At 41.6% G+C, this 27,920-nt stretch overlaps 1 protein-coding gene across 5 annotated transcripts in view; it reads right to left on the reverse strand.

Moving 5' to 3' along the window:
• AUTS2 (activator of transcription and developmental regulator AUTS2) overlaps window positions 1–27,920 on the reverse strand; it is a 1,185,004-nt gene that overhangs the window by 1,121,640 nt on the left and 35,444 nt on the right. The gene's annotated exons all lie outside the window — the stretch shown is intronic.

Here is a 27,920-nt window from a genome sequence, read left to right on the forward strand (position 1 = left end):
GAAATACAGAGAGGTAGAATGAAAGTATCTTGCTATTCCCACTCTTGGCATTCCTGAAAAGTCCTTCTTTGGCCATTTCTCTTCCTTGCTAGACATGTACTGTCTTAAGAGCAAGAAGTTCATATCTTATAGGTCAGGAAAACCATATACTTGACCTATTACTGTTCCCCTTTTATGAGGAAAGTGGTGAAGTGACTATGCATGTCTCCAGTACAGACATACTCTTAGCCTAAAAAGACCATTTTTAACCAAAAAAAAAAAAAAAATCTTAGATGAGTAGATGAAAAACAGTACTCACCAAGCAAAAGAGTAACAGGAACTGACCACCAAGGACTTGGGGTATCTAAAGTTGGTTACTGAATGAAGTTTGGAATTTCCTGGGAAGTGCAAAAGTACTCTTACCTAATTACACAGTATTCATTATTCAAATAACATTTGAGGGTTAAAAGAATGCAGATGTTGGTAATACGAAAGAAAATTTTTCCTGCATCAAACTGTCAAAGAAGGAAACAGACAGATAAAGCAATCTCTCTCACTCTTTTTTTCTCTCTCCCTATATGTGTGTGTGTATAACATTAAAATATCAGATTCATTTCAAGGTTTTTCAAATGACAGAGACATTCTCTGAACACAGAACATGGAATTTTATTTTTTGGCCTCACCATGCAGCATGTGGGATCTTATTTACAGTTTCCCACCCGGGGATCAAACCCACATCCCCTGCATTGGAAGCACAGTCTTAACCACTTGACCGTCAGGGATGTCCTGAGAATATAGGATTCTTAAATTGAGTGTTCTTACTCTCCATTTACGAAAGACACTGCACTCTAACTCCATAATGGCAATCCTCTGAAGCACCAATATAATACAGTCCAGGTATGCGCATTTCTAATGATCTAACATCACGCAGTGACAGAACTCAAGAGAGCCTAAAGAAATGAACAGATCGTAGCAAGCCTGATAAACCATTTATCTTGAAAATCACCTGTGAGGAGCTGGTTTCTGGCAAATATGGCAACTTGTACAGACAATTACACAACCATTAAATGTATGATTATACTCTGATTATTAACTACTTCAAATATACTGAATATATGAATAATTTGTTCAAAAGCTGGTGCTTAAAAAGCTAAACAGAAGGAATTTGGGAGGGAGAGTGATTATATGGGACAGAGAGGAAGGCTAGCACCGAGAACTTTATGGTACTAGGAAGAAATGATGGGACAAGGTAAAGCAGAGATCAAATCAGGGCTGAACTCTGAACAGACCAAATGCCACATGACCCTGACTAAGTACGTTCAAGGCAGATATGCTTCTGTTGTTCAGATGCTGCACCCCAGACTCTGCAGAGCTAATGCTGCAAAGACAATCCTGTATCAGCTGTCGTAGAACTTAACAACTGAACTCAGCCTAGGACCCTAAAGAATTTATCACTTTCTGGACAGGCAGAACAACTTGAGTTTTGTCATTACCATTTCCACTGAGCAGTATTCATCTTATCTTTTAAAATATGCTCCTATAGAGTTCAAATACCACCACCTCCTTGAATTTACATAGTACCATGACCTTAAGCCACAAAGTGAAGTCAGAGTAAAAAAGGCTTAGAGAAGAAGAGAAGAAAGCCATCTTTTAATGAACTGAAACACAATAAAATGGGAGCATAAGTGAGGAGGAGAACAAGTAAGAGAAATGTAGATCTGTATATTGAAGGAGCCACAGATATATATAATGACATTTCACAGGGTCTCAGTTTTACCATTTGCAAAATGGGATGTGTTTTTCCAAAGTCAGCCTGGTGCCAACCCTAAGAACACAGGAAAATAAAAGAGATGAGTCATCCAAACCTACCCTTTGATTCCAAAACCAACACTTGTACCTATCACCTAAACTAAAACCACAGAACTTAATAAATTCACAGGCCCTACTGGCCAAACCCTTGAAAACCAACCATCTCATGTGGTACACCAAAACTATTATGAAGCCGAATGGCAGCAAAAGACAAAATAAACTCATTCTTGCTGTGTTACACTGTTAACCTCCTCAACATGACAATTTATTACCGGGCCTCAGCTCTAAACTGATAGTCAGGGAGTGGGGAGGCTGACTTCCTAAATGCCCATCTAAAGAACTTTCAGTGTAACAAACAACCTTGTCCTTTCACTAAGTTATTCTGTTTGCAGGTTTTCTTGGTTGTAGCACAAGACACAGCACTTTCCACCTTACCACTTTTCCTGGTTTACTCGAACAAGCAGTTGCTCTGGAAACCGCAGCAATATCACCATGGTTAATGTAAAATATTAATGTCTCATTTGTTCAACAGTTTTGTGGAAATTAAAACTTTTAGGTTAATCATATACTGAACAATTTTAATTAAAACAGTTATAAAACAATTAATCCACAAGAGCTAGCTTGGAACTCTGCCAGCCTTATTGGTTTAATGCATGTAGGCAAAACTCATTTTTTTTCCCTTTCGACTTAATGAATGCTAATATGTGACACAAAATATGCATACTAAGCTCCTAATACAGTTAGTCCATCTGGTTTTTCTTACATTCTCTATTTGTCATTTTTCTTTGATAGCAAAATTGAAAATGAGTTCTCTGTTAGAAATGATAATGATGCCATGTGCCGTGCTTCATTAAAAACTGCTCTTTGTAAAAACCTTCCCTCGTGAAATAAACACCGTAAGTACTCTCTTCTGGCTGTTACAGGGCCAGGAGTAAGAGGAAAGATAGCCCATGGACCAGGTCCAGAACCACAACTGCTGTCTGAGATAATACTGCCTGTTCACTACCATTTCCAAAAGATTCTTTGCTTTCTGAGGGTATTATGAAGACATGGAGGATAAAATACGTGTTTAAACATCTAAGACAAATCCTCAAGTGTTTCAATTTGTTCCACATTACAATTTGCTTGATTCATTTTGGGATCTATTTGTTTGCCAAAATAAGCACAGTTCATGTCCTTTGTTGAATATTTAATGCATGCAAAATTATCTTTTTAGGACAGGTTAAGAGACCTGTTATTTCCAATAAGGCTTAAGAACAGCACTGTGTCTGACGACACCTTCAGATTGATTTTCCAGGAAAGAGCCCCAAAGAAGCACACTCAGCCACTCTTAGCTTCCAGCAGAATACACATTCCCAACCACTGAAGCCTCACCATAAATCTGAATACTCTAGGATTTATAGATTATCAAGCTCCAGAAATACAAAAGGTACATACCACTCAACCTTTCTAGTAAAAGCACAAACACAGGTACTTAGTCTCGGCTCCTGATTCAAATGTAAGCAACTATACTAAGTCCTGCTAGAGATGAAGAAATAGTTCAATGCACCTCATCCCTCATATGGTGGAAATGATCCCCAGCATAATTATATTAGCTGGTACCTTCACATCTGGTGTGTATCTTCTTATTTCTGATTGGGCAATCTCATGTGAGCCATATAAATCCATAAAAGGTATTAGATTTCCCTCTTAACCACCTTTCATTCAGGCCAAAAGAAAAAGTTCTCTACTTTCATTATACTTAAAAAGCAGTTGGACTAGAAGCCTTACCAATTTAAGTCCAATGTATCAGGCAAGGTGTTCTGAGAAGTCAGTTTCCCTCATGAAGGTAGCAGAGCATAAAGCTGTTTGGCAGTACAAATACCAACCTGAGTATGAAACTTAACTAAAATAAACATCAACATTTAAAAGCTTAATCCCAAACAACAGACATATTTAAAATTCAGACAGTCAGTCACTTGAATTCCAATCAGTCAGTAAAAAAGTAATCATTTTTATAAAAGTCTGTTCTGATAAATTCTCAAAATATTAGTGTTTAATAATGTCCATGTATAAAAAGCAACTATTTTTTCTGGCCTGATCCTATGAAACCACACTGGATAGAACTAACAGGAATGGACTAAACGATTACAAATAAACTTTTAGCTCTGAAGTTCTATAACTGAGTTGAGATTTGCTTTATAACTAAAATCATAAAAATGCGAGGGTTGGGAGAGACCTGTGAGATTACTAAACTTCACTACAAACTCCCTCATTTTGAAAATAAGGAAAAATAACATATCACACTACTAGTGCTAGGAAGTTGAAGGTAAGAGCTAAAATGATATTTAGAGATTACAAAGGAATTTCAACTATACAACTACACCTTTACCACCAATATTTGAGAGGTACTTTCAATATACCAAAGCATCAAAATGAAGCTCCAGCCCTAAGAGATCTGTGGCTCTCCACTGCTTCTAGGGCACTTCTTTTCTTATGACGCAGGATTACAACCAGGGCAATCCTACTTCAGGGGTGCTACTGACACAGAGTCCAAAAACCCTGCTAAAGATCCAACACTGCACAAGACACTCCCCGCTCGCAACACAATAAACAGCCAGCCCGAAATGTCAGCAGTGCTGAGGACCCTGCTCTAAGAAGAGGTCACTGCCACCACCAGCAACACCCAGAACACGCCTAGAATGAGAAAATAAGGCCAAGAACACTTCTCTCCCATGTAATAAGACGGCTGACTCTCCCAGGAAGCAATGGAAACAAAACGGCCCTGCCCCTTACCCTCCATTACACCGTATTAAAAAGTCAAATCAACTATTAACAAAAAAAAAAGAAGAAGCAGCAGCCCTAAATACCTTTGATCCTTCACAGGAAGGGTTTCTTTATTGAAGAAAAAAAGAGAGAGGAAGGAAGAAATAGTAAGTGTATGTCAGAGGGGAGGTAATATTGGCTTTAGAACAAGATAAAAGGAGCAAATAAAGAAGAAAAACTACCCTCTCCTACAAATCTGTGAAAGCATTTCAAATCACTGCAATCACAGGTGCCCAGGAGAATCCCCCTCCACAGTCACAAGGTTCTTTCTCCTAACCCTCATGCTATTTCAAGTTAAAATGATACTGTCACAGAGTGGTTGCGCAGCACCATTAAAGGTAACAAGTAAATGGCAAAGACAGACATGGCCTAGAACATCTTTCACAACAAAGACACAAACATACATGGAGCACGGCAGCATGTTTCTGTCATTCGCAAGGACAGCACTGGCCGTAATTCTAGACAAGGCTATAATCCTAACCTTTCATATCATGAACGCTCTCTTTAGTGAAACCATGAAAACACAATGCAAGTTTCAGGATTTTAAAAGTAGCTTCTCTTCCTCTTGGTCATGGACCTCAGGGCCTAAAGATTCTAAGAAGTTATCACACCAGTTGCTAACCTCATCAAGTTAATCCACATTTGTAGAAACAGGTCATACAATATTGGGGGGCGGGGGAACTACCAGCACCAGATGGCTGAGGTCCTAAACAGTATTAAACAGTACCTGTGTTTCTAAGAGTAAACTGATCACCAGAAGACGGTGAGCAGAAAGGTTTCAAACGTTTTTCTCCATCTCTGAAACACCCTAGTTTATAGAATAGGAAACAAAACGGAAAGGACAAAGCTTTCCGTTTTCAAATTAAACCCTTTCAGATTTTTCCCTTTTAAAATTTCTTTCAATTTGACTCAACTTCTTTTTCTTTAGCATTTTATTATATTTTGATAAAACAAGCTCACCTTCAAGAAATGGTCTTTTACTGACGGACATGGGGAGAGGAGAGGAGGGGGGAGATGCATGGAAACAGTAACATGGAAACTTACACTACCAGAAGTAAAACAGACAGGCAACAGGAGTTTACCGTACGTCTCAGGGAACTCAAACGGCGGCTCTATATCAACCTAGAGGGATGGGAAGATGAGGAGATGGGAGGGAAGTTCAAGAGGCAGGGGGCACATGGATACCTATGGTCGATTCATCTTGAAATGTGAAAGTTGCTGAGTCCTGTTTGACTCTTTGCAACCCCATGGACTATACAATCCATGGAATTCTCTAGGCCAGAACACTGGAGTAGGTAGCTGTTCCCTTCTCCAAGGGATCTTCCCAAGCCAGGGATGGAACCCAGGTCTTCCTCATTGCAGGTGGATCCTTTACCAGCTGAACCACCAGGGAAGCCCAAGAATTACTGGAGTGGGCGGCCTGTCCCTTCTCCAGTCTATCTTCCCAACTCGGATCCAACCAAGGTGTCCTGCGCTGCAGGCGGATTCTTACCAGCTGAGCAATCAAGGAAGCCCTGATTCATGTTCAGGTTTAACAGAACAGAACAAAATTCTGTAAAGCAATTATCCTTCAATTACAAAATAAATTTTAGAAAAAAACAAATGGTCTTTTATCAACCTTTGTACCTTACCAATCAATCCTTCCAGACTTGCAATCTTCACTCCTGTTTTGTCTCCTTAATGTTTCTGGAGATTAGAAACACTGCCCGCATACACAGAACTCTCTGCAGAAAGACGAGTGCCAACTTTGGGCAGGGAAAGGCAGTTTCTATCAGTCTCCTCTCTGCAAGACCCCAGGCATTCCTAGGTTGCTGGCATTCCTTTCAACTGCTTTGATTTGCAGGCTGCCCACTTCCTAATGCTATTTCTATTGATATATTCTCTGCACAACTGAACTGAAGAATGATGTTCCGGAACTGTAGTGCTGGAGAAGACTCTTGAGAGTCCCTTGGACTGCAAGGAGATCAAACCAGTCAATCCTAAAGGAAATCAACTCTGAACATACATTGGAAGGACTGTTGCTGAAGCTAAAGCTCCATTAGTTTACACTCAACTCATTGGAAGAGACTCTGATGCTGGGAAGGACTGAAGGCAAAAGGAGAAGGGCATGGCAGAGGATGCGATGGTAGATAGCATCACTGACTCTATGGACATGAATTTGAGCAGACCCCAGGAGACAGTGGAGGACAAAGGAGCCTGGAGTGCTACAGTCCATGCGGTTGCAAAGAATTGGACATGACTTAGCAACTGAACAACTGGGCAACTGAGGCTGAAAACTAAAAATGCGCTATTTCCTTGCATTGGTTCACTGGTCACATCCAAGTCAGCATCTTTTCCAAAATCAACTTCTGGTTGACATTATAGAACTGTGCTCCCAAAGAAGTAAATTCTAAATTTACCAACAGGATCTGCATGCTGAGAAATCAATAATAAATGGCTTTCCATCCACCGTACGCCCTCTGCCCTCTGCCTCCTGGCTCTACCTAGAATTTGCCTGGATTAATTTTTTTTCTCTCCTAGATACCACCATAAAGTCCAAAAACGTTCAGTACTGAACACATAGTAAATAAATAAATAAAAGTCTGTGTCAAACTTCAAATTTTTAAATGAAAAACTCCAATAAAACTCTGCGGTATAAATGATGAAAGCTTCTGTAAAAAGTCCCACGAGCACCAACAACATAGGTACAAAAGGAAAACAGCGTGAAAGGGAACACAGGTGGCCCAGGATGGAAAATTAGGAAAACACAGGCTCCTTTGAACGATGCCAAGAAGTCCTCCAACAGAACCCAAGGAATGTGGACTCTAAGCCTGGAATGTTGTTTCTCAACTCTTCCTCTGAGAATCCCCTGGAGTGCCGGGGAACACACTACCCAAGACAAACGGAACAGCTTTTCAATCAGGTGGACACTGGTTTTCCACGAGTTTTTGTTACCGTACTTAATCTCCCACCTGAAGTCCTTAGGTAGCAAAATCAACTTGATATTGATCCAAATAGTTAACACAAAAAAGGACATGGGAAGCTCACAAATCAAAGATGTCACACAAAGGAAAGGAAAAGAAAGAGTGTAAGTGAAATGGAAAAGTGACTCACTTTCACAAAGTGGTGAGGTATGGCTTCAGGTTGCACTGATGCCTCTTCTCAATGATGAGAGCTCCAGGAAGCAAGCAAAGGGGAGTTGTGGGAAGGCATAGACAACACAGGGGCCGGGCCCAGACAGATCTGGGTTTAAAATGGGCTCTGTGGGCAAGCAACTGTCAAAACCCCAGGCAAGCCAATTAACCTGCTCCCCATCCATAAGATGTGGGCATTATCCCTGTATGCAAGCCTGTTGTAAAACTGGTAAAATGTGTAAAAGGTAACTGTCCCATGGTGGATACCCAGTGAGTGAGTATAGTGGAGCTGTTCTGAGGAAAACACTGCTTCCTAAGATGCCTAGGATAGCTTTGATCCATATTTCTTTACTCTGTGTATCTCCTAAACTTCCTTCCTTCCCCTTCCTGCCAAATCCCTCTGTTCTCTCAAACTCCAGCAGACCATGCCAATTTAGGAATTATCGATAAGGTACTGATTTCTCAATTTTTTCCTAAATACTCCAATGCCCCAGGGGCATCCAATGGGGAGGCAGGGGTTACTGGTAAAGAATCTGCCTGCCAACGCAGAGGAACAAGAGATGTGGATTGGATCCCTGGATTGGGAAGATCCCCTGGAGAAGGAAATGGTAATCCACTCCAGTATTCTTGCCTGGAGAATCCCATGGACAGAGGAGCCTGGCAGGTTACAATTTGTGGAGTCAAAAAAGTCGGACATGGCTGAGCACACACACACACCGATGCTTTCCAATTCCACTACATATGAATGGACTTGTATTTGGCATTGGTCATTTTAAAGATACTTTCTCAAAAAAAAAGTCAAATTTCAAGGCCATTGTATATTTGCCAGTTGCTCTTTTGTTTTACCTAAGAACATTAGTGTCTTAAAAATAAACTTTACCTACAAAAACATATTCCTTAACAGCCAATGAAAGTAGATTTATGAATATCAAAAGCATAATAATTTAATTCACTAAACAATTTCACAGCGGTTCTCAAAGACCACAATGTTTACAATTGGTAATTGCCATCATTCTTACAGTGCTTACTTTTTAAATCATTGATTTATTTTTTCTAAATGAATTTTCGTGGTAATGAACTGAAGACCCCACAAACAAAGATACTGACGTCTCTAAGAATGTTTTATACAGTACTGAGCATTAGTCTGCTCATGGAGATACTCGGGCTTATATGAATTGTCTTTCATCACAAAGAACGGCCTCTGCAAAGAAAGAGAAAAAGTGAATACATGAAAAGTCATGCCATTCCTTTACTGTACGACCTGGTCAGTTTAACCATGGGTAATTTTTGGTGTGTCTGCATCCCATACAATGGGTTCAGAACCTGCAAAGTTAATAAGGACTAACAGAACTCTTTAAGTTCCTCAGAAGAGAAATTCTAAATAATTATCTAGTTCTCAGAAATGAACCAGCACCGCTAAGATCTACACCTAAGGTTACAAAAGGATCACAAGAGATATAGGTCAATCAGTCATTCATTCACTTAGTCACTGAACACTTTTAGGATCACAATAATCCTATCTGGTAATTAAGATTTGTATATAAAACAATTCAAACAATAAGAATTTACGATATGCCCAATATACAATAAGAAAGGGATTGGCAAACTTCCATAAAATAACCACATAGTAAATATGTGGTTATTTTCAGGCATAAAGTCTTTTCAGGCATAAGGTCTCTGCTGCAACTATGCAATTCTGTTGTTCTGGCACCAAAGTAGCCAAAGACAGTAATGTAAATGAATGGATACTTCCGTGTTCCATAAAACTTTATGAACACTGAAATGTGAACTTCAAATAATTCTCACATGTAATGAAATACTCTTCCTTTGATTTCTTTTCAACCATTGAAAAACGTAAAAAAAAATTCTTAGTTCATTCCCATACAGGTAGTGCCCTAGTCTGGCCTATGAGCCAATCTGCCAATCCCCTTACCTGGCCCAATGTGATGGGCGTCTGGGCAGCTATCAAGAAGAACTAAACATTCTTCCTGCTTTCCAAGATGGAACAAGAGAAGTAAACCAACAATCAGAGCACAATGTGATAAATACGAAGAGAGGAGTGCCCCCATATTACAGAGGCCAGAAGACAAAGCAATTATATAAATTTCTCCTAAACTGGCAATAAACACTAAAGCAGTTCTATGTTGGTTTTTCTATACAAAACAGACTGCTAAAAGTTACCTTAATAAATAACCTGTGACTTTAAAAAAAAAAAAAGCCTTCACCACTCAACATCTGCTAAGACTTTATCAGAACATGCCTGGGTGCGTTTTAGAACGTCCTTTTTAATTAGTGTTCCAGGCCAGGACCTCCGGCAAAATCCATTCTCCATTGATGTGCCAGGAAGCAAGCATGTCCCAGGTGGTGGCTGACTGAGACTCTTAAGGTCAAGTCCACAGGTCTTGCCTGTTTATTTCACCAAAGTCCTTTAGTTTGTCACAGGTAATAGTTATCAAGTACTCTGAGACAGAAAGAATCAAACAGGTTTTTTTCCCCCCAAGTGAAAGGTCAATGGAATAATCAGGTTGGCCAAAGTCTCAAATATTTGCCTGCACCCCACTGGTTCTGCCTAATCAAATCAGGTTTATTAGAGGGTCACCTCTAATCAGCACTAGGTTTTATCTGCATTTGGAGGTATTTAGGCAGATTTATTTTAATTACCTCAGAACAAACAAAGCTTGGGTCTTGAGGCTTTAATTGTCACAACTGTCTGCCCGGATGTTTTCTTCCAAGGGGGAAGCTGAGGGAGCCAGGAGGCAGGCTGACATCATCAGCTGTGTATTTAATTAAAGCAAGATGAAGGGCAGGCAGGCTGCAGATGACAGTGGGTCAGCCTTCCTGTCCCAATACAGTAAGGCCACACCACTCAAGACAATCCAAGTGGCTAAAGGCTTCTACCCCATCCCACCCCATCCACTCATCTGGCAGAAGGACCATCTTTTCTGACTTCCAGGAAGGCAGATGCTCCAGTGTGAGTTTTTGACTTCTCCATGAGCCCTGAAAGTCGCATGAAAGGAAAATCAATAACTACCACCTCCTAAGAGCCAACAGGCCACAAGTTCCTTAAAGTACAAAACAAGTCTTCACAGTGATGAATGGTCCAAACATTCAGTTTCCACCAGAATTCCAGATGTGTTGGCAGCTAGTTTCCTCCCCTTGGATGTCTTAGTGATCCAAGATTTCATGGAATAGCTAAGATCCTGCTTTAATGTGACAGCAGGCTTCTGTATTCTGGTATCTTAATATGAGATTGCATCAGGCTTGGAAGTGTCCTTTACTTGAAGTACCTTTGGTAATACAAATTTTTTCTCCCCCAAGAGGAGGAAAAAAAAAAAAATATCCTGATGTTGGGTTTGTGACCCAACATCAAATTCAGGAATTCAAACAAATTCTCCCACCTGAGAACACAGGGAATCAAGTGAACCCAGGATCTGGGTGGTGCTTTTCTTGGTCAGTTTTCTCTCCCAGATATCAGTCCGGAGGCTGGAGAGGACAGGGGTTCTCTCTCATTCCTCCCTCTATCCTCACTGCTTTCCTATGCTGACAGTGACTGAACAGAACACACTCACTGACCAGCAATCCTGTGCCCCCCTTTTTTTTAAGGAATGACAAAACTCACTGGTCTAAAAGGCAGGAAAAAATGTGAGCAAAATAAATTTTAAAATGTGAGCAATGTTTTAAAACCTGGACAAAAACCAAGAAGCTGCAAGCTGGGTGTTTCTGTTTGTATCAGGTTTTGTCCTCAACAGTCAGTCAACCAGGCTATTCAAGGAGTGTGAGGAACCTGGGCCTCTGCGGTGACACCAGTCAAGCACTCATTGCATGCTGGTGACAAGCTCTTATTTCCCAAGAGGGCTTTCCAAGAGACCTAGAGGTCAGCTGTGCACGGACTTCTAATGACTCTGAAATGACCCTGTGTCCCTGCTGCGGTCACCACACAGTTGGGAAGGGGCAGACGAGCCGTTTGTCAGGAGGCCCCAAGAAAATTACTAAACAAATCCTGTCTGCCAAGAAAGCTGGAGGCAAAGACACGAGATAGGGGAGAGATATGAGATGGACAAAGAACTAATCTGTCCTGCCACCACCCTACTCCCATCCTAAACTTCCCTTTTTAATGTCCATGGCATCAGCAGCCCTTCAAAGGCTTGGCATAGGAAATAAGATGGGCTTAGATTTTTCTGTCCCCAAGTCTCTTCTCCTCTGCCCGTACACTCTGGGCCTGTGAGAGCTGACTGCACCAGCACAGCTCAGAGGGCGAATGAAATACTGAAATGGTTTCTTACAAATTGGTAATAAGCCACAGTCCAAACCCTCTCTCCTAATCCGTTCCCCAAAAAGGCACAGCTCCTTCCCTAAGACAGCTCCCCCACATTCCTGAGAGCAGTGGGCCTTCATATACCCTCACGCCAGCTGTTCAACCTCTGGTCAAAAGCCTAATGCTCACCTAAGGGTGACCCAAAAAGGGATTCCCCTGCCTATCCCCCAAATCCTCCACCCACTCCCCAGTGTTTCCCAAACTGGAGAGAGCATCAGAATCACCTGGAGGACTTGTTAAAGTATAAATTGCTGAGCTCCACCCCCACAGTTTCTGATTAAGTAAACCTGGGGTGGGACCCAAAAAACAAATCTGCATTTCTAACAAGTTACCAGGTAAGGCTGATACTTCCTAGTTTAGGGACTATGATTTGAGAATCACTGCTGTGAATTTATAAAAAACAAGAAAGCCAAGTGACTGACTGTTCTTTTCTTTTTAAATATGACAGCCCCCAAATTAATACAGAGCCTAGAGCTTTTTATATGTATAAAACAGCTGCCAAAATTCTGAAGTGTTTGCTTTGTTGTATAAGCAGCCGGTTGTGATTTTGCACTCAGCCACAAAGCACAATTGTAGATTTTTGTTCATTAACTGGAGGATTTGCTTCACGTCTGTATTATTGTTTTACAGTTTCTAATCACTGGGCTGTGAAGTGCCAAATGGTCAACAAGCTTCCCTAGTGTCTTTCAGGTGCACCAACTGGTACCAGGTGAAGCTAGCCTTGTTTTGTGGGCCTGCTGGACGACACACCTGATGCCTGTGGACACTCGCGTGTGGCTAAGACAGGAACACAAATTAACCACAGAAACACAACCTCTACCAATTAACTAACCTTTTCAAAGCAAGAGCACTTAGCGCCTTATTTCGTCATCAGAAGTCCTGCTATTTGACTGCAGTCAAGGGGAGCTATAGCTGAGAAAGTCCACCTCTAACCTTTTTCTTTCTGGCTCTTTAAAACACATAGTTACCACCATCAAAGACCAAACGAGAACACCCAACTTAATGAATGAAATGAAAATAAAAAGACCATGAGTGTTCAGGTCTGTGTTAAAGGGAGATACCTCAGATTTTAAAAAGTTGCCATGAGCATAGCTCTCTTGGCTGTTAACTCCCAGTCCTTCCCTGAGGAGTTGGACATGAGCCCTGGAATTGGGCTACCTGGTTTGAATCTTGATTCCATCACTTGATTCCCGCTGTGAACACAGTGGCATATTACCAAACTCTCTAGGCATTGATTTCCCGTATGTAAAGCGAAGACAGTGACAGCACACAGACTTCATCGGGCTGACTTCATTATAAGCGATAATCCATGGAAAGTGCTTGTCACGGTGCTAGGCACACTTTAAGTATGTAAGTAAGCCTTACGCATTATTCTTGTTTTCAGGACAAGGAAGGCTCTGTAAATTACGGACAGGATGGCTTCTCCTCCTTCCCGAAGGGACTCAGCAAGATTGGGAGCAGCAGATGTGAAAAGGAAGTCAAGAAGTCTTTGAAAGAGGAGAATGAGTGAGTTTATAAAGATGTGGTAGGCTTTTCCAAGCAAACTGGACAGAAAAAACAGAAATGGGACAGGGAAAAAAAGCAGACAGGTCTGTCTAATGACTGGTAAAAGCTGCTCTCAAAGGTCTCCCACCAAAGCCTATTGTGATCTCAAAGCATCTGAAAATAATTAGCACTGAATACAGTTTTATAAACTTCTCCTAACCAGATCCAATCTTTGTTCAAATCCCCTCCCAACCTCTTCCCATCTAGAACTGCCTCAACAGAATGGACACTAAGTTGAGATGGAGAGAAATAAGGTCATCTCCTTCACAGAGTAAGAACAAGAAGCCCAGGAGAACAAAGCTGAGCTGATGAGAGTGCAGGAAGGGTGAGCCCGGGGCCAGAGGAGCCCAGGAGTAAAGGTCAGAAGGACAAAATGAGCACACACTCTTCCAGTGGCCGCTTCCTAACAAAGGCAACCCTGAGAAGAGTGCAGTCAGGAACCAGTAAAGTACAAAGGGGGCGATTCCTCTTCAAGGAGCATGAAAAAACCCACAACTGCATGAGCACGTGCATGCACTATAAGGAGAATTAAAGTAATGCTTAGAACACTTAGAGAAAATTACATTTCTGGCTTCAGATGTGCATGCTATGCTCTGAAACTCAAGAGTGAGAAGTGTTCTGTCAATGACCCCAGCTCTTGAAAATACAAGTGCTATACAGGCAGAGAACACCATACACTCGATACAGAGGATGGCTGAAGAGAGATATTATCTTCATCCAAAGGGCTAGCTGCACTTTCCTTCCTAAAAGCAAATCAAAACCATTCATCCATCATAACTGTTCTTTACACTCATGTCTGGTCCACACCTGAAATTCTTTTTAATCTTTTAGAACAGAACCCAGATGCAGAGTTGCCCCTACCAGAGGGGTTAAATAAAGAAATTAGGGACTTCCCTGGTGGTCCAGTAGTTAAGAATCTGCCTGCCAATGCAGGGGACATAGGTTGGTACCTGGTCCAGGAAGACTCCACTTGCAGAGGGGCAAGTAAGCCAACTATGGCCATGCGCCACAACTGCAGAAGCCCACACACTCTAGAGCCCACACTCTGCAAGAGAAGCCCACAAACAGCAACTGGAGAGTAGCCTGCTCACTGCAACAACGTAAGGTCCACGCATAGCTACGGAGACCAAGCACAGCCAAAAATAAAATAAATTTTAAAAAACTTAAAAAGAACTGAGCTTAACTTACTTCTTGACCCAGGAACAAGCAGAGCACAGAGCTAACAAGTCCCCTAGGCTCTATCAAGAAGGAAGTCCACACGCCACGACAGCAGTGAAATTCCCAGGCCAGAGTGTCTTCTCAAGCCCCTGGATATAGGGACCTTCTCATGGTTATTCACTGAGGAGCCAGACACAACATCAGATGCCTCACATTCTGCCTGCAAACCAATTAACTCAGTGGGTCTCAGTAGTGGTCGCTCAGCTCCTAGCTGAGGCACTATGCAACTTACCTTTAAAGATGCCTGGTAAAAAATTATCCTGCATCTCTGGAGGCCAATTCAGTATGTAATAATCACTTCTGGGTCTTAAAGTTGTCTATGTCTAACTAGACCACCTGTAACAAAGATGTAAGTCTAATTCACTTCTTTTTTCTTCCCCCCCATAGACGCACTAGTCCTCACTGGATGCAGTAAAGCACTCACTCAGAGTTGGACAGTCTCAATTCCTTATACTCTCTTCTTTTTCCAAAAGATAGTAAATCTAAGATAAAATCTGACACAATTTATGTGCCTTTGTAAAACTTTGCCTGTCCATAATTTAAAAATTGAAAAAAAAATTTCTGTGACGAAAAAGATGTTTTACTTCAGAAAAATATGGTCAATGCATCTGTAGAAACAGGCAGAGCCAACTTAAACTTATAATAAAACTACAAACACAGCCAGAAAAATCTCAAAGATGCTTCCAGCTCCCAAGTTCCAAGATTCTTTATTTTATTCCCAACATTTAATACAATATGTCAACCATGCTATATACTCAGCACATGATTCTTAATGACAACCTCTAAAACGGACACAGGCTATAAAAGATGATTTCACAAAGCTTAAAAATAAAGCTCCCACCCATCAATCCATCCCCATGTGCCACAGCAGCTGATTTTACAACTCTTTACACATCTCTCCTGACTCTCTTTCCCCCAAGTGTCAGTCGGTCAGGCGTGTCCGACTCTCTGTGCCCCCCGGACTGCAGCCCGCCGGGCTCCTCTAATTCTCCAGGCAAGAGTACTGAAAGCGGGAGCCATGTCCTTCTCCAGGGGATCTTTGTGACCAGGGATAGAACCTGGGATAGAACCTGGGTCTCCTGCACTGCAGGCAGATTCTTTACCATCTGTGCCACCAGCGAAGCCCATTCTTCCCCAAACCAGGGCTAAAACCATCCCTGGAACAGACACTAATAGCAACCATGCCAAAGAGCAGCCAGGAGACAGACTAGTTTTCTACAAGAGATATTCTATCAACTGTGGGTATCTACTTTCAAGTTGTTTAGAATAACTTGCCCCAAACTCACATAACCAACCTATTCCAAGAAAGTTACTATCAGCTCACCTTAAGAGCCAGAGACCACCCCATAAAGAGCAATGCTACTTTATGCAGACCTAAATTCTTCAATAAGATTAACTTACCTAATAGGATTTAGGGACGCTATGAAGGCCATTATGGTGTCTCCTACAAGCTAGAGGCTCCAAAGGCTTTAACTATTTGATTTAATCCAATCTGGTCTAATCTAATCAAGGCTGTCTCCCTGTATTCTGTCAGTAGACTTTGAGCAGTGATCTAAAAAATGAAGGGAAAAGTCCCATTCAAATCACACCCCGCAGACCATATACATATTAGCCTTTATCTAGAAATGAGGGCAAACCTGATGTTTGTGGATCTTTTGTGTGTGGATCTTTTGATGCCTTAATTTGCTAGCTTCTATAATCTGCTTAGGCTAAGAAATGATTATAGGATCTATTTGATGTACAGACTTTAATTATACAGCCTGAGGAAGATTTCACATGTTGATCAGCAATCTTACTAAAAAAACTCACACTTTCCTTCCGAGCTCCAAGAGGAGCAAAAATCTGCAAAAATTCAGCAGGAGGCTCTTTGTGCAGACAGAGGCTGCTCAACAGCAGAGAGATTCTCCTTAACTGACAGCAGGTCTCCACACGAGGTGGTTTCTGCCCCCTAAGAAAACGCAAGCACTCTCCCCAACACAAAGATAGAGGTATACAACAAATCCATGTTGGAGCATTCTGAGTTCAATTGACCAGTACAACTGGCATGCTAACTAATAAGTTAGCTTATATCCCAGACCCTCATTTCCTGAGCTATTTTATCACACCAGTAATAAGCTCACAGGCTAACTAATATGGGTTAAAGCAGCCTAAAAAAGCAGAGAAAATAAAAATTAAATGCAGCAGCTAGTAACTTTAGACCTGCACTGTCCAGTGCAGTAGCTACACTGGGAAGAAAGACATAGATATCTCAATATTCTTACACTGATACACATAGGATATATCAATATTCGGACTTCCCAGTTGCTCAGTGGTAAAGAATCTGCCTGCCAAGCAGGATACTGAGGATCCCCTTCAGAAGGGCATGGCAACCCACTCTAGTATTCTTGCCTGGAGAATCCATGGACAGAGAAGCCTGTCAGGGCCACAGTCCATGGGATGGCAAAAGAGTCAGACAGGATTTAGTGACTAAATAACAACAACAACAACATATCAATATATACATACATGCATACATATCAAAATGACTAAAAATTTTTTATATATTGGGTTAAGTTATTAAAGTTAAATTCATGTCTTTTTACTTTTTAATGTGGCTACTAAAGACTTTTAAATTACATGTGTGACTCATATTTCAATCGGACAGCACTGTTTCAGACAATCTGTTCACTTTAACTCCTTGAAACAATTTCAAAAGAGAAGTACATATTTCATTCCATTAACTGCATCAGGTCAAGGCCAGATGATAATCTTCAAAGGAAGAATAAAACAATCTTTGAACAAATATTTACCGAGGCCTCGAGAGGAACAGGAATCACGGATTCCAGTGCCAGCTCAGGCACCAAATATCTGAATCAACCTTGAACATGCTCTCTAATTTCTCCAAACTTTCAGTTGCTAGTCCATCTTTGAGAGGAAGAGGTTTCCCAGACCTCTGGCCCAAACGCCTCGCTCTGGTGAAGGCAGGAACAGCCAGTCCTGCTAAGCGCAGCAGCAGGGACTGATCTCTGACTGCAGAGCCACCTCACTTACCAAGCGCCTCCAGCTTTGGGGAACTCTCCAGAACACAGTACCTCAAACAATCCAGGCATGTCTAGTTTCAAACAGTCATGTTTGAGCAAAACAGTCATGTTTCTACCACAAGAAACTTTTCCTCACGCTCTACCAACAGCACATTTGAACTGAAATGGCTTCGGAAAAGCTGTCATTTTCAAGAACTCAAAGGTCAGTGAGAGATCCAGAGAGGAAACCCCACCTATCAGAGGGAAAATAACAGCCACCAAAGATGTCGACCACGAACGACGCACAACCTGCCAGAGACGTCCTCGCACTGACACTAGTCATGCCCAGGCAGCCCTGGCTCCTCACATAACACTGCCTCCAGCACCTCCCTCTGAACTAGATCTGCATTCCCAGTGGTCTGTAACCTAATTAAGTTTTAAGAAAAGTATTGAGGTTAAAGTATTTTATTCAGCAAATTGATGAGGAAGCAGCGGCAGAGCCTCAGCTAATGGCAGGGGATTCAAGGATGCAGAGCAGCAAGTCCTCAAAGGACATCATCTTGCAGTGAACTTGCAGAGGACTCTAATAAGTTCATGAGAAAACTGAGGTGAGCCCAGGTGAGAAAGAGGAGGTGAAAAATAGCGTTTCATTCAGGGAGACCTGAGGGACAAAGGCAAAGAACAGCTCAGTGCAGGGGGAGCCATAAACAGTTCACTCTAAGAAGGCAAACGGAAGTGGTGTGCAGGGCCGGCTCACGAGCTTACAGCCTGCGCGCTCTTCCGGGGCCCTGCGCTCAGGAGGACGCCACACTTGGCTTAATGCTCTGCTGTGGCCCTCTTTAACTTGTTAATAATTTTTTAATAAGGAGTTCTGCACATTCACCCTGCACTGGGCCCTTCAAATTATGTAACTGATACTCATGATGAGAAATGGTGGGTCATCAAGCAGGGGCCCAGTGGGGCTGAAACGATGAAAGTCCTCATCTTTAAACTCAGAATAACCCAGAGGCTCTCAACAGACTGCCTGAGGACAGCCAGGAGTCCTACTGCTAAGATTCTAAGTCAGTAGGTCTGGGGGGGAAAGTCTATGAAAAATGTGTATTTTAACAGGCTTCCTGGTGATTCTGATGTCAGAAGTTTGAGAAATGATACCTAAAAAGATATATTACAACTTTGTTACCTCTTACAGAAAGAAAGAGTGCCAAGAAGGACTTCCTTTGGCATGTGTACCTTCTTCCCAACCCCTTAACCCATCCCAGACATACAAGGGTTGGCAGGATAACATGGGCTTCCAAAAAGGTCACCAGAGCACAACTTAAGAGAAACAGTATGCCAAGAAATTTAATGGGTTAACCATACCAGTAAAACAAGACTACTACACCACCTCTTGTTGTCTAATTCATGTTCAGTTTTAACTACCAGCCCCTTCCTCTAGCTCTTGACCTCCAACCATCAAGTGTAGCAAAGTTACCAGCCCACTTGGATGGCTGAAATCATGCCATGACAAGAGATTATGTGGGGACTGAAAAGAGTAGACAGGAAGGAACAGAAAAAAACGATTCCACCTTGTACTTCTTAGAAGACAATGTTCCGCTGTTCTTCCTTCTTCCCTGCTAATTCCCAGTGATCATTCTAGATTTTGCTGAAATGTCACTCTTTAGAACACCACAGAGAGGCTAGGGTCCCTTGTATATTTTAAGAGCCTGCAATTGTCCTTTTTACCCCTCATCTATTACAGCTATTTGGCTATTGGTTTTGACTTGTTTTAATGTCTGTGTCATCGACTAGGCAGCTCCACAGCATCAAGAACTCTGCGTAATTCACAAGACTTACTACTCACAGCATCAAGCAGACGCTCAGTAGACATGGTGAATGAATGAAAAAGGTTACAAGTTTGGGGTCAGCCATGGGAAAGAGGATAATGAGGTGACTCTTTGTTCACAGAGGAACAAGGCAAGAAAATAAACATCAGATGAGACTCTAACAACACAGCCAACCAAGGAGGCATAACTGGACCGCAGGGTGTGGGCAACTATTTCCTCTCTCCACTCTTCGGTGGTCCTGGGAAGCTGTCCCCTACTGAGAGATAAAGTTCCACGTGACAGGCAGAAGGTGGCAGTTTGGAAGCCAGCTGTTTGAGCCGTATGGGCAGCAAGCACCAGAAGTCAACACGGTTGCCTCCTTGCTCCCTGGGTAGCTTACAGAGTGAAACACTCTCTTTCTTTTAAAAAAGAAAAAAAAGTTTCCAGCTCACTCCATAAAACTAGAGGGGAAAAAGGGGTTTTAAAAAAGAAAAAAGGTTTCCAGCTCACTCCAGAAAATTAGAAAGGTCTACAGAATCTGAAAGGATGTAAACCAACTTTAAAAGGGGAGTTGTGGGGGCCATGGTTCTAACAGAACCATGGGAGAAGACATTAACCCACAGCTCGACTCAGCAATGATGGATACCCAGAAGAAGTCCTGTTCATTTGTTCCTTCTTGGGTTCCAGTCTAAACGCTGCTCCTACCTACATTTAACCATGTTTGAGTGATTAAGGTCTTTCCCCACCCATCCAACTTATATAGTGCTAAGTTCTTAATTAAAACACACTGAAAAAATGATGAACAACCAAATTCAGGTGCTACATAATTTATTTACATTTATGTAACACTTCCCCCAGGAAACTTAACTCACTTTGCAAACTTAAAATTATCTAGCAGATATTAATCTTCACAGAATTCCCAGGAGAAGGACAAGAATATGAGACACATAATCAATAATAGAACTCTTACCTTCACACATACACACCTTCCTCTCACAAACCTCTCTAAACCACAGATCAGAACTAATTCAGAAAATCATAGGCGAGATTTTTTTTCCCAGGAAACCATGCCAAACAGAAGAAGTAGTAATGACATTCCCACCACACTATGGGGGAAAAAAAAAATTACTAAATTTTTGTTCAGCTTTTCTATTCTGTAATATTAAAAAACAAAACCCATCCCACTCCAAAGTTAAATTTTCTAGAACTTAAAACACACCTTGTGGTTTAAAAAAAAGTTACTGAATTCTAATACTCATATTGCTCAGAATGTCTCTGACCTCACCCCTCAGAGGAGAATCTGCATTTTAAACAAACATCTGAGGCTTTCCAAGTACTTCAAAAGTATAAAGTTTTATTTTTTATGCTGGGTGGTGATTACATGATTTGAGAGCTTATTTTTCTTCTTTAAACCATATACATAAACACACACACAGAGAAACAAATATATATGTATAATTGCTTTAAAGCTCCTAGCGAACTCTGTCTGTGCCAGCAGGCCAGGAACCATGCTATGCAAACCTGTGTAGCCTCCATCAGAATCTCCTAGGTGCTTTTGGGAGTATAACCATGTTATGGGTTGAATTGTTATCCCCTGAAAAAAAAGGTATGTTGAAATTCTAACTCTCAGTACCTCAGAATGTGACCATATTTGGAAATAGGTTCATTGCAGATGTAATTAGTTAAGATTAGGTCATAATGGAATAGGGTGGGCCCCTAATCCAATATGCCTGGTGTCCTTAAAGAAAGACAGAGATACACAGGGAAAACACGATGTGATGAGGAAGGCAGAGACCATAGTGGAGCAGCTGCAAACCAAGGAACTCCAAAGACTGCCGACAAACCACGGAAGCTAGGAAGGGCAAGCAAGGATGTCCCCAACAGGTTTCAGAGGGAGCGTGGCCCTGATGACTCCGTGATCTCAGACTTCATGCCTCCAGCACGGTGGAAGAATACACTTTTGTTGCATTAAGTTTTTAAAGCAGTATTTTGCACTTCCCTGGTGGTAGAACAATTGAGAATCTGCCCACGGATGCAAGGACACAAGTTTGATCCTGATCCATCCGTGAAGACTCCACACGCCGCGGGGCAACTAAGACCACGCACCACAAGTACTGAGCTGCCCTTACTTAGACTACAAGCTGCAACGACAGAGGCCTGAGCACCCCAGAGCCCACACTACCCAAGGGGAGCCACTGGAACGAGAAGCCTGCACAGTGCAACTAGAGAGCAGAGAAACCTCTGCTCGCCACTAGAGAAAGCCTGCCACAGCAACAAAGTCTCAGGGCAGCCAAAACTACTAAGCAAATTTTCAAAAATAAAATAGTACTTTGTTAGGCAATCACAGTCCTAGGAAACTAATACAAACCCCTTCTAAAAGTAGGGCTCAAAGTGTCTGACCATCTGATCTAATTTTGAGAAGTCTGCCACAGGTTCTAGAATCCTAAGAGCATTTATGCAGGAAAAGACCTCTGAACTGTAATACTCAATTCAGAATGAATGTTGTAAAGACCTGTCAATGTTGTAAAGAAAAAAATTAAGTTTCGCAAAGAGTCTGAAATTATCCTTTAAAAAGTACAGTTATTTGGTAGTAATATTTAAGAAACACTAAAATATCTGAAAAAAACAAGACACAAGACAGGTACTTTTTTAAGCTAAGAAGAGAGTTCAGGCACTAACAACCAAGTATGAACAAAGATATTCTGGTGTTTGGCTCTGTAAAAAGAAATAAATGCTGTCCAGCAAGCATCATTGCCCAAGTAAGTTGTAAAGATCTGGTCTCAAACTATCCCCACCAGTCTCAGGTACTGGCCTCTGTTCCCACTTAAAATTAAAACATTAAAGAGAGCCCTGACCTGTACCTTTCTTCTTGTGACCATATTTCCAAAGAGCAAATATCTGGAGGAAAGTAGTGAGGAAAAATCTATCTGCTTCCACTATCGATCCGTCCGTCCTTATAAGTGTCTGACTATAATCCACAGCAGACATACTTAGCAAACTTTAAAATACAGCCTCTCAACATTGTTACAATTAAGTCACTCTGAAATGTCATGAAAAGCAATCTAGTCCCATTAAAATCTTCACACTCTCATTAAAAAAGCACTTACAGACTTGAAAATGTTCCTAATACATTATTTAAAGACACAAGATGTACAGTGACTAAAATCCTTGTATAAGGAAGAATAGTAGCAGCCCACTTTTTTTTTTTAATGTGCAAATTTGTCATAATTGGGTAATTGGCAAACTGCAGGTAGCAGTCAGGTTGTTATACACTAGTTTCAAAAAGGTTTGGGGGCCCTTCCTCTCTGAAATTCCAGTCCACCCAGGTACCATCCTCATCACACCTTCCTTAGTTTTATCAATGGGGGATGGGCAAGAGTTAGAATTAAAAAAAAAATCCAGACCATTTCAGCTGACACCCCCAGGCCACTAATCATCACTGTAAAGTCCTGGCCTCTGGTTCACTTGGGTCTCCTCCCTTTCAATTAAGGGTCATTGCTATTTATGTGTTGCCATTGGGAGACCTCAGCTTGTTCTTACAGGTCCTAAATCCCCTAAGCCAATAGCAGGAGCCCCAGGCTGTAAGTCTCTTTTCCACTCCTCCCTTCCCCCAGTACCACCCCTACCCCCCCAAAAAAAAACAACCTTTAACTCAGAACTGAATTTTGAACAATGAGGGAGTCTGACACCTGTCTCCTAATGCAGCTATTCAATCTCTTCAGTGCAGAGAGATGCAGCAAGCCTTGGGCGGGGGGCCGGGGGGAGTGTGGTCAGGCTGACCCATGGGTTTCACAGGTTAACATTTCTTTTAGAGTTTGTTTCAACAGAATTACTGAAAATGTTGAGTCTGTATAAAAGATAAGATGTATGACTCCTGTTGGTTCTTTTCCATGGGACTGCATGTCACCACATGATGCCCTGTGCCTCCTAATGAAATAGGTAGACTTTTCAAATTCTAAGATCTTCCCTCTAAATCACTTGTGTGTCCTTCTGATACGACTAAGTGCCATGTCAAAAAAAAAAAAAAATCCCTCTCACTGCTTGATAATTTGGCTACAATTATTAAAAACAAGTGTTACATAGCTTTAAAATATCCCCAAAATTCCCTGCTTAAGAATTCAAGACCTGTTTTCAAGCAGAAGGAAGATGCTGAGGTTTTCCTGGTTCCTTTCCCACCCCAATTCTCTTTCTCACTGAGCTCTCTCGTGTATTATACCATGCCATTGCTGGTATGATGAATGAAACAATAAATAAATGTAACATGTTAATCATTCCTCCATGGTTAGTCAAATTGTCATTCAGTGAGGGCCTATTACATGCTTGGAGCTTTACCTAATTATTTCATTCTTTTTAGATGGATGTGAATATCCCAATTTTACAAGGGAGACCCTAGAGAGACAAGGCAAGTTAACCAGAGTCAGAAAGGTAGAAAACTGGGGAAAGGACACTGAGCCCTTTGCGTTTCCAGGGATGAATGAACCCATGAATAAACAAACTAATTTTTTTTAAGTTAAGACTCCAGGGGCTTCCCTGGTGGTCCAATGGTTAAGAATACACCACCGTGCAATGCAAGGGACACCAGTTTGATTCCTGATCTGGGCAGATTCCACATGCCGCAGGGCAACCACAACTACTGAAGCGCATAGAGCCCATGCTGCACAACAAGAAAAGCCACTGCAATGAGAAGCCCAAGCAGCGCGACTGGAGAGTAGCCCCCGCTCACTGCACTAGAGGAAGCTCATGCACAGCAACGAAGACCCAGTGTAGCCAAAAATAACATACGTAAGTAAATGAATTTTTTTTAAAGACTCCAGAAGAAGAAATTAAGAATCTACCATGTAAGTTCCCACCATTAAAACTTTTCAAGAGCCAAAATTTTGTTTTCATTGTTTGGCAGTCCAGCACTGAAAAACCAAAGGCAGTATGTTTTAGATCATCATTTTACCCAGGGTGAAAAAAAGTCTAGGGGTCTCTACAGGCAGTTGTGACTAAAACTCAGTAAAGAATGGCAACAGCTGCAATTAAACACTACTCTCCCTGGCTCACCAGCTACCAGGAGGTCACTGCCACCCTGCAATCTTTGTACTTGGACATTTACCTCTTACTACACTGAGAACAGAGGGTAGTGTAGGTCAGCTTGGGCTGCCATAAGGAAATCGTATAGACTTAAACAATAGACATTTATCTTCCCACAGTTTTAGAGGCTGGAAGTCTAAGATCAAGGTGCCAGCATGGTTAGTTTCTGGTGAGAGCTCTCCTCCTGGCCAACAGACAGCCACTTTCTCCGTATGTTCTTACATGTTGAACAGAGCCAGCAAGCAAGCTCTCTGCCTCTTTTTATTAGGGCAATAATCCCATCATAAGGGCCTCACTCACAATCTCACCTAAGGCCTTCCTAAGGCCCCATCTCCAAACATCAACCCATTGGGTGTTAAGGCTTCAACATATGAATACAGAGAAGGAAGAACAATTCAGATATCTTCTTCAAATTAATTCAATGCTTCTCTCATCCTTCAACAAACACTTTAGCACCTAACATCTGCAGGCACAGTGCTGGGCAGGAAGAGAGAAGACTGAAGAAGCCTCAAAGTTTACCTTCACCAATATATGTGGACACAAAAAAACAAGGACAAGCTAAAAAAAACAAAAACAAAGCAAAACAAAACAGTGGGCCCAAAACTTTAACTGAACAGAAGTCTTAATCAATGTTTTTTGAGACTCTACTATAGCATAAGATGTTTAAGCAAATATCCACAAGAAAGCAGAATAAAAATGTTTAAATATGGCTTCTGTCTTTCATATGTGGGTTGCAAGACCCTTCAAGGTGGTCCCATGATCCTCCTATATCCACGCCCACACACGAGCCTCTCTCCTTAAGTAGGAGAGGGCCCTGTGACTTGCTTCTAACCTGTACAATACAGCAAAGATGACAGAGGTACATGATTAAGTGATGACATTACAAAAGATGGTAGTATCCGTCCTGTTCCCTCTCCTGTTAGCCATGAGGAAGCAACCAGCCTTGTTGGGTGAACCTCACATGACAAGAGCTGTGGGCAGCCTCCAGGAGCAGAGAGAGCCCCAGACCAACAAGGAAATAAATAACGTCCTCAGTCCTCCATCTGCGAGGAGATGAATTCCACCAACAACCTGAGGGAACGTGATAGTGGATCCTTCCCCAGGTGAGTACCAGATGAGACTCCAGCCCTGGGCAGCATCCTCACTGCATCTTTGCAAAGGACTCAGCTAAGCTGTGCCCACAATCCTGACCCACAGAAACTGTGAGATTAATAATAAACATGCATTATTTTAAGCCATGAAATAAATTTAAGTTTATGGTAATACTGCTAATACTGCAATATAACAATAGGTAACTAACACTGCATATACCATTTGAAGTGTTTTAAAAGATCCCTCTCCCTCACAAGTCAACAATTGTCTGGTATTATGTGGGGGAGGAGATGGCACTACTGTTATCTTAGAAGGAAATGAACAGGAAGGAGCCTAAAATCAATGCCTAGAATTGTCTAATCACAGAGCTGTTGGTAATCAGAATGATATCAAATCTAACCACTGAGGACACTGAAATTCAGAAAGATGCAGTGACATATCCAAGAATACCCAGTATCTTTATCATAAAGCTGGGAGTCAACTTCTTATACATAAGACCTTTTCACCCAAGGCAACTGCTTAACTCTGGATGAAAGTACTCAAAATGCATCTATCAACTATAGTCCTTCCTAGATTTAGGATGAAAAACGGAACCAATTTCATTTTCAGTTAAGACTCTGCAGCACGTCACTGAATGTGGTTATGTATACTGTATATGTAGGAAAATGGGATGAATTTTTCCTGATTCATGGATACAGACAAGCTTGTTTTACTGTCATTTTTTTCTTCCCCTTAAAACAAAAAATAGGATCAGAACTGCCGCCTTTGAGAATTCTAGGTAATTCAGTTTTACTCCATGATAAGCAGTCTTATTGCTCCTATATGGGCTAAGGGACAAAAAAACATCAAAGCCTTTTAACCTAAAAATTTACCCATTTTTAACTCTTCCTTGGAAACGAATCCTCCCTGGAGAATCACAGAACATCAGTATTAAAAGGGACTGTGCTATTATGGTCGAATCTCCTCAGTTATTGGAACCTGCCCAGGGTTACAAAGAAAGTGAACTTCAAAACCATAGCAGACTGACTTCCATCCAATCATTTCCATTGCACCATACTGGGAGTCACCCTACCCCCAAACTGCAGAGGGATACAAACACTTTAAAGAGAAATGTCATCAGTCAACACCTTGACCTTAGGCCTCAAACATAACCACTAGCAGGAAATAGAATATCAAGCTGAACTTAGCCTAAAATATTTCAGATGAAGTACAGGATGTAAGAAAAGTCCTACAAAAATGACTACAACACACTCCCATGAAATAAAAACACTTCATGTGTGGAATTACTGAGTTCCTACAAAAATGTTACTGAATTCTTGAAATTTCAGTCACATGTAGACATTGAGGGGGGAAAAAGTGCTATGAGAAGGAGTCATACTCTCAACAATACTACTATGTTCCCAGTCTATGTTTCATATAAAATTTATTTCCTGAATTTACTTAAAAGTGAGCAAGCCCCAATGCCTTATCCCAAGTCTAAACAAAACAGCCAATATGCACTGTGGGCATTAGGAGATAAATGCTGTGCATGCAAGGCCCTGGAGATCAGGGACAAAGATGACCCTGCTGTGCCCTGAAGTCATTCACACACAACTGTGATAAGACCTGTGACAGAGGTGTAAACAAGGCTGATGGGACCACGGACAATACAATTAAGCTGGATCAAGAAAAGCACAAAGCAGCCTAGTCATTTGAGTCTTGATGTGTGAGAACTTTGTCTGGGAGATCTAGGGGATTTCAGTTAGTTTGGTTTTGGCTTATGGTATGAACAGCAACCCTGTTCTAAACTGGAGGGGGAAAACACCATTCCCTCCTCTGTCCTATTTCTGTTCATTACAACGTGTCCTATAGCACGTTATTCCTATAATCTGTTTACAAGTCTGTTTCCTCCACTGGACAGCCAGCTCCTACAGAAGCAGACGCAGACTCCTTTCATCATTATTTCCCTGCCGTACGTGACAGCACAGCCCTTGACCTAAGTTAACTTCATTCAACTTCATTGACACCATTCAACTTCCATAACTATAAACTAGTTATTAGATCCTTGAAACTTCTTTTAATCTACCACCAAACCTTAAATCTCCAATGAAGCACAGTCATTTTTAAAAAGAAAAAAAAAAAACACACTACAAGTCTACCACGCTATCACACAGGACTGCCGGAAGCA

The sequence above is a fragment of the Odocoileus virginianus genome, chromosome 33 (genome assembly GCF_023699985.2).
Source record: "Odocoileus virginianus isolate 20LAN1187 ecotype Illinois chromosome 33, Ovbor_1.2, whole genome shotgun sequence".
Taxonomy (NCBI): Eukaryota; Metazoa; Chordata; class Mammalia; order Artiodactyla; family Cervidae; genus Odocoileus; species Odocoileus virginianus.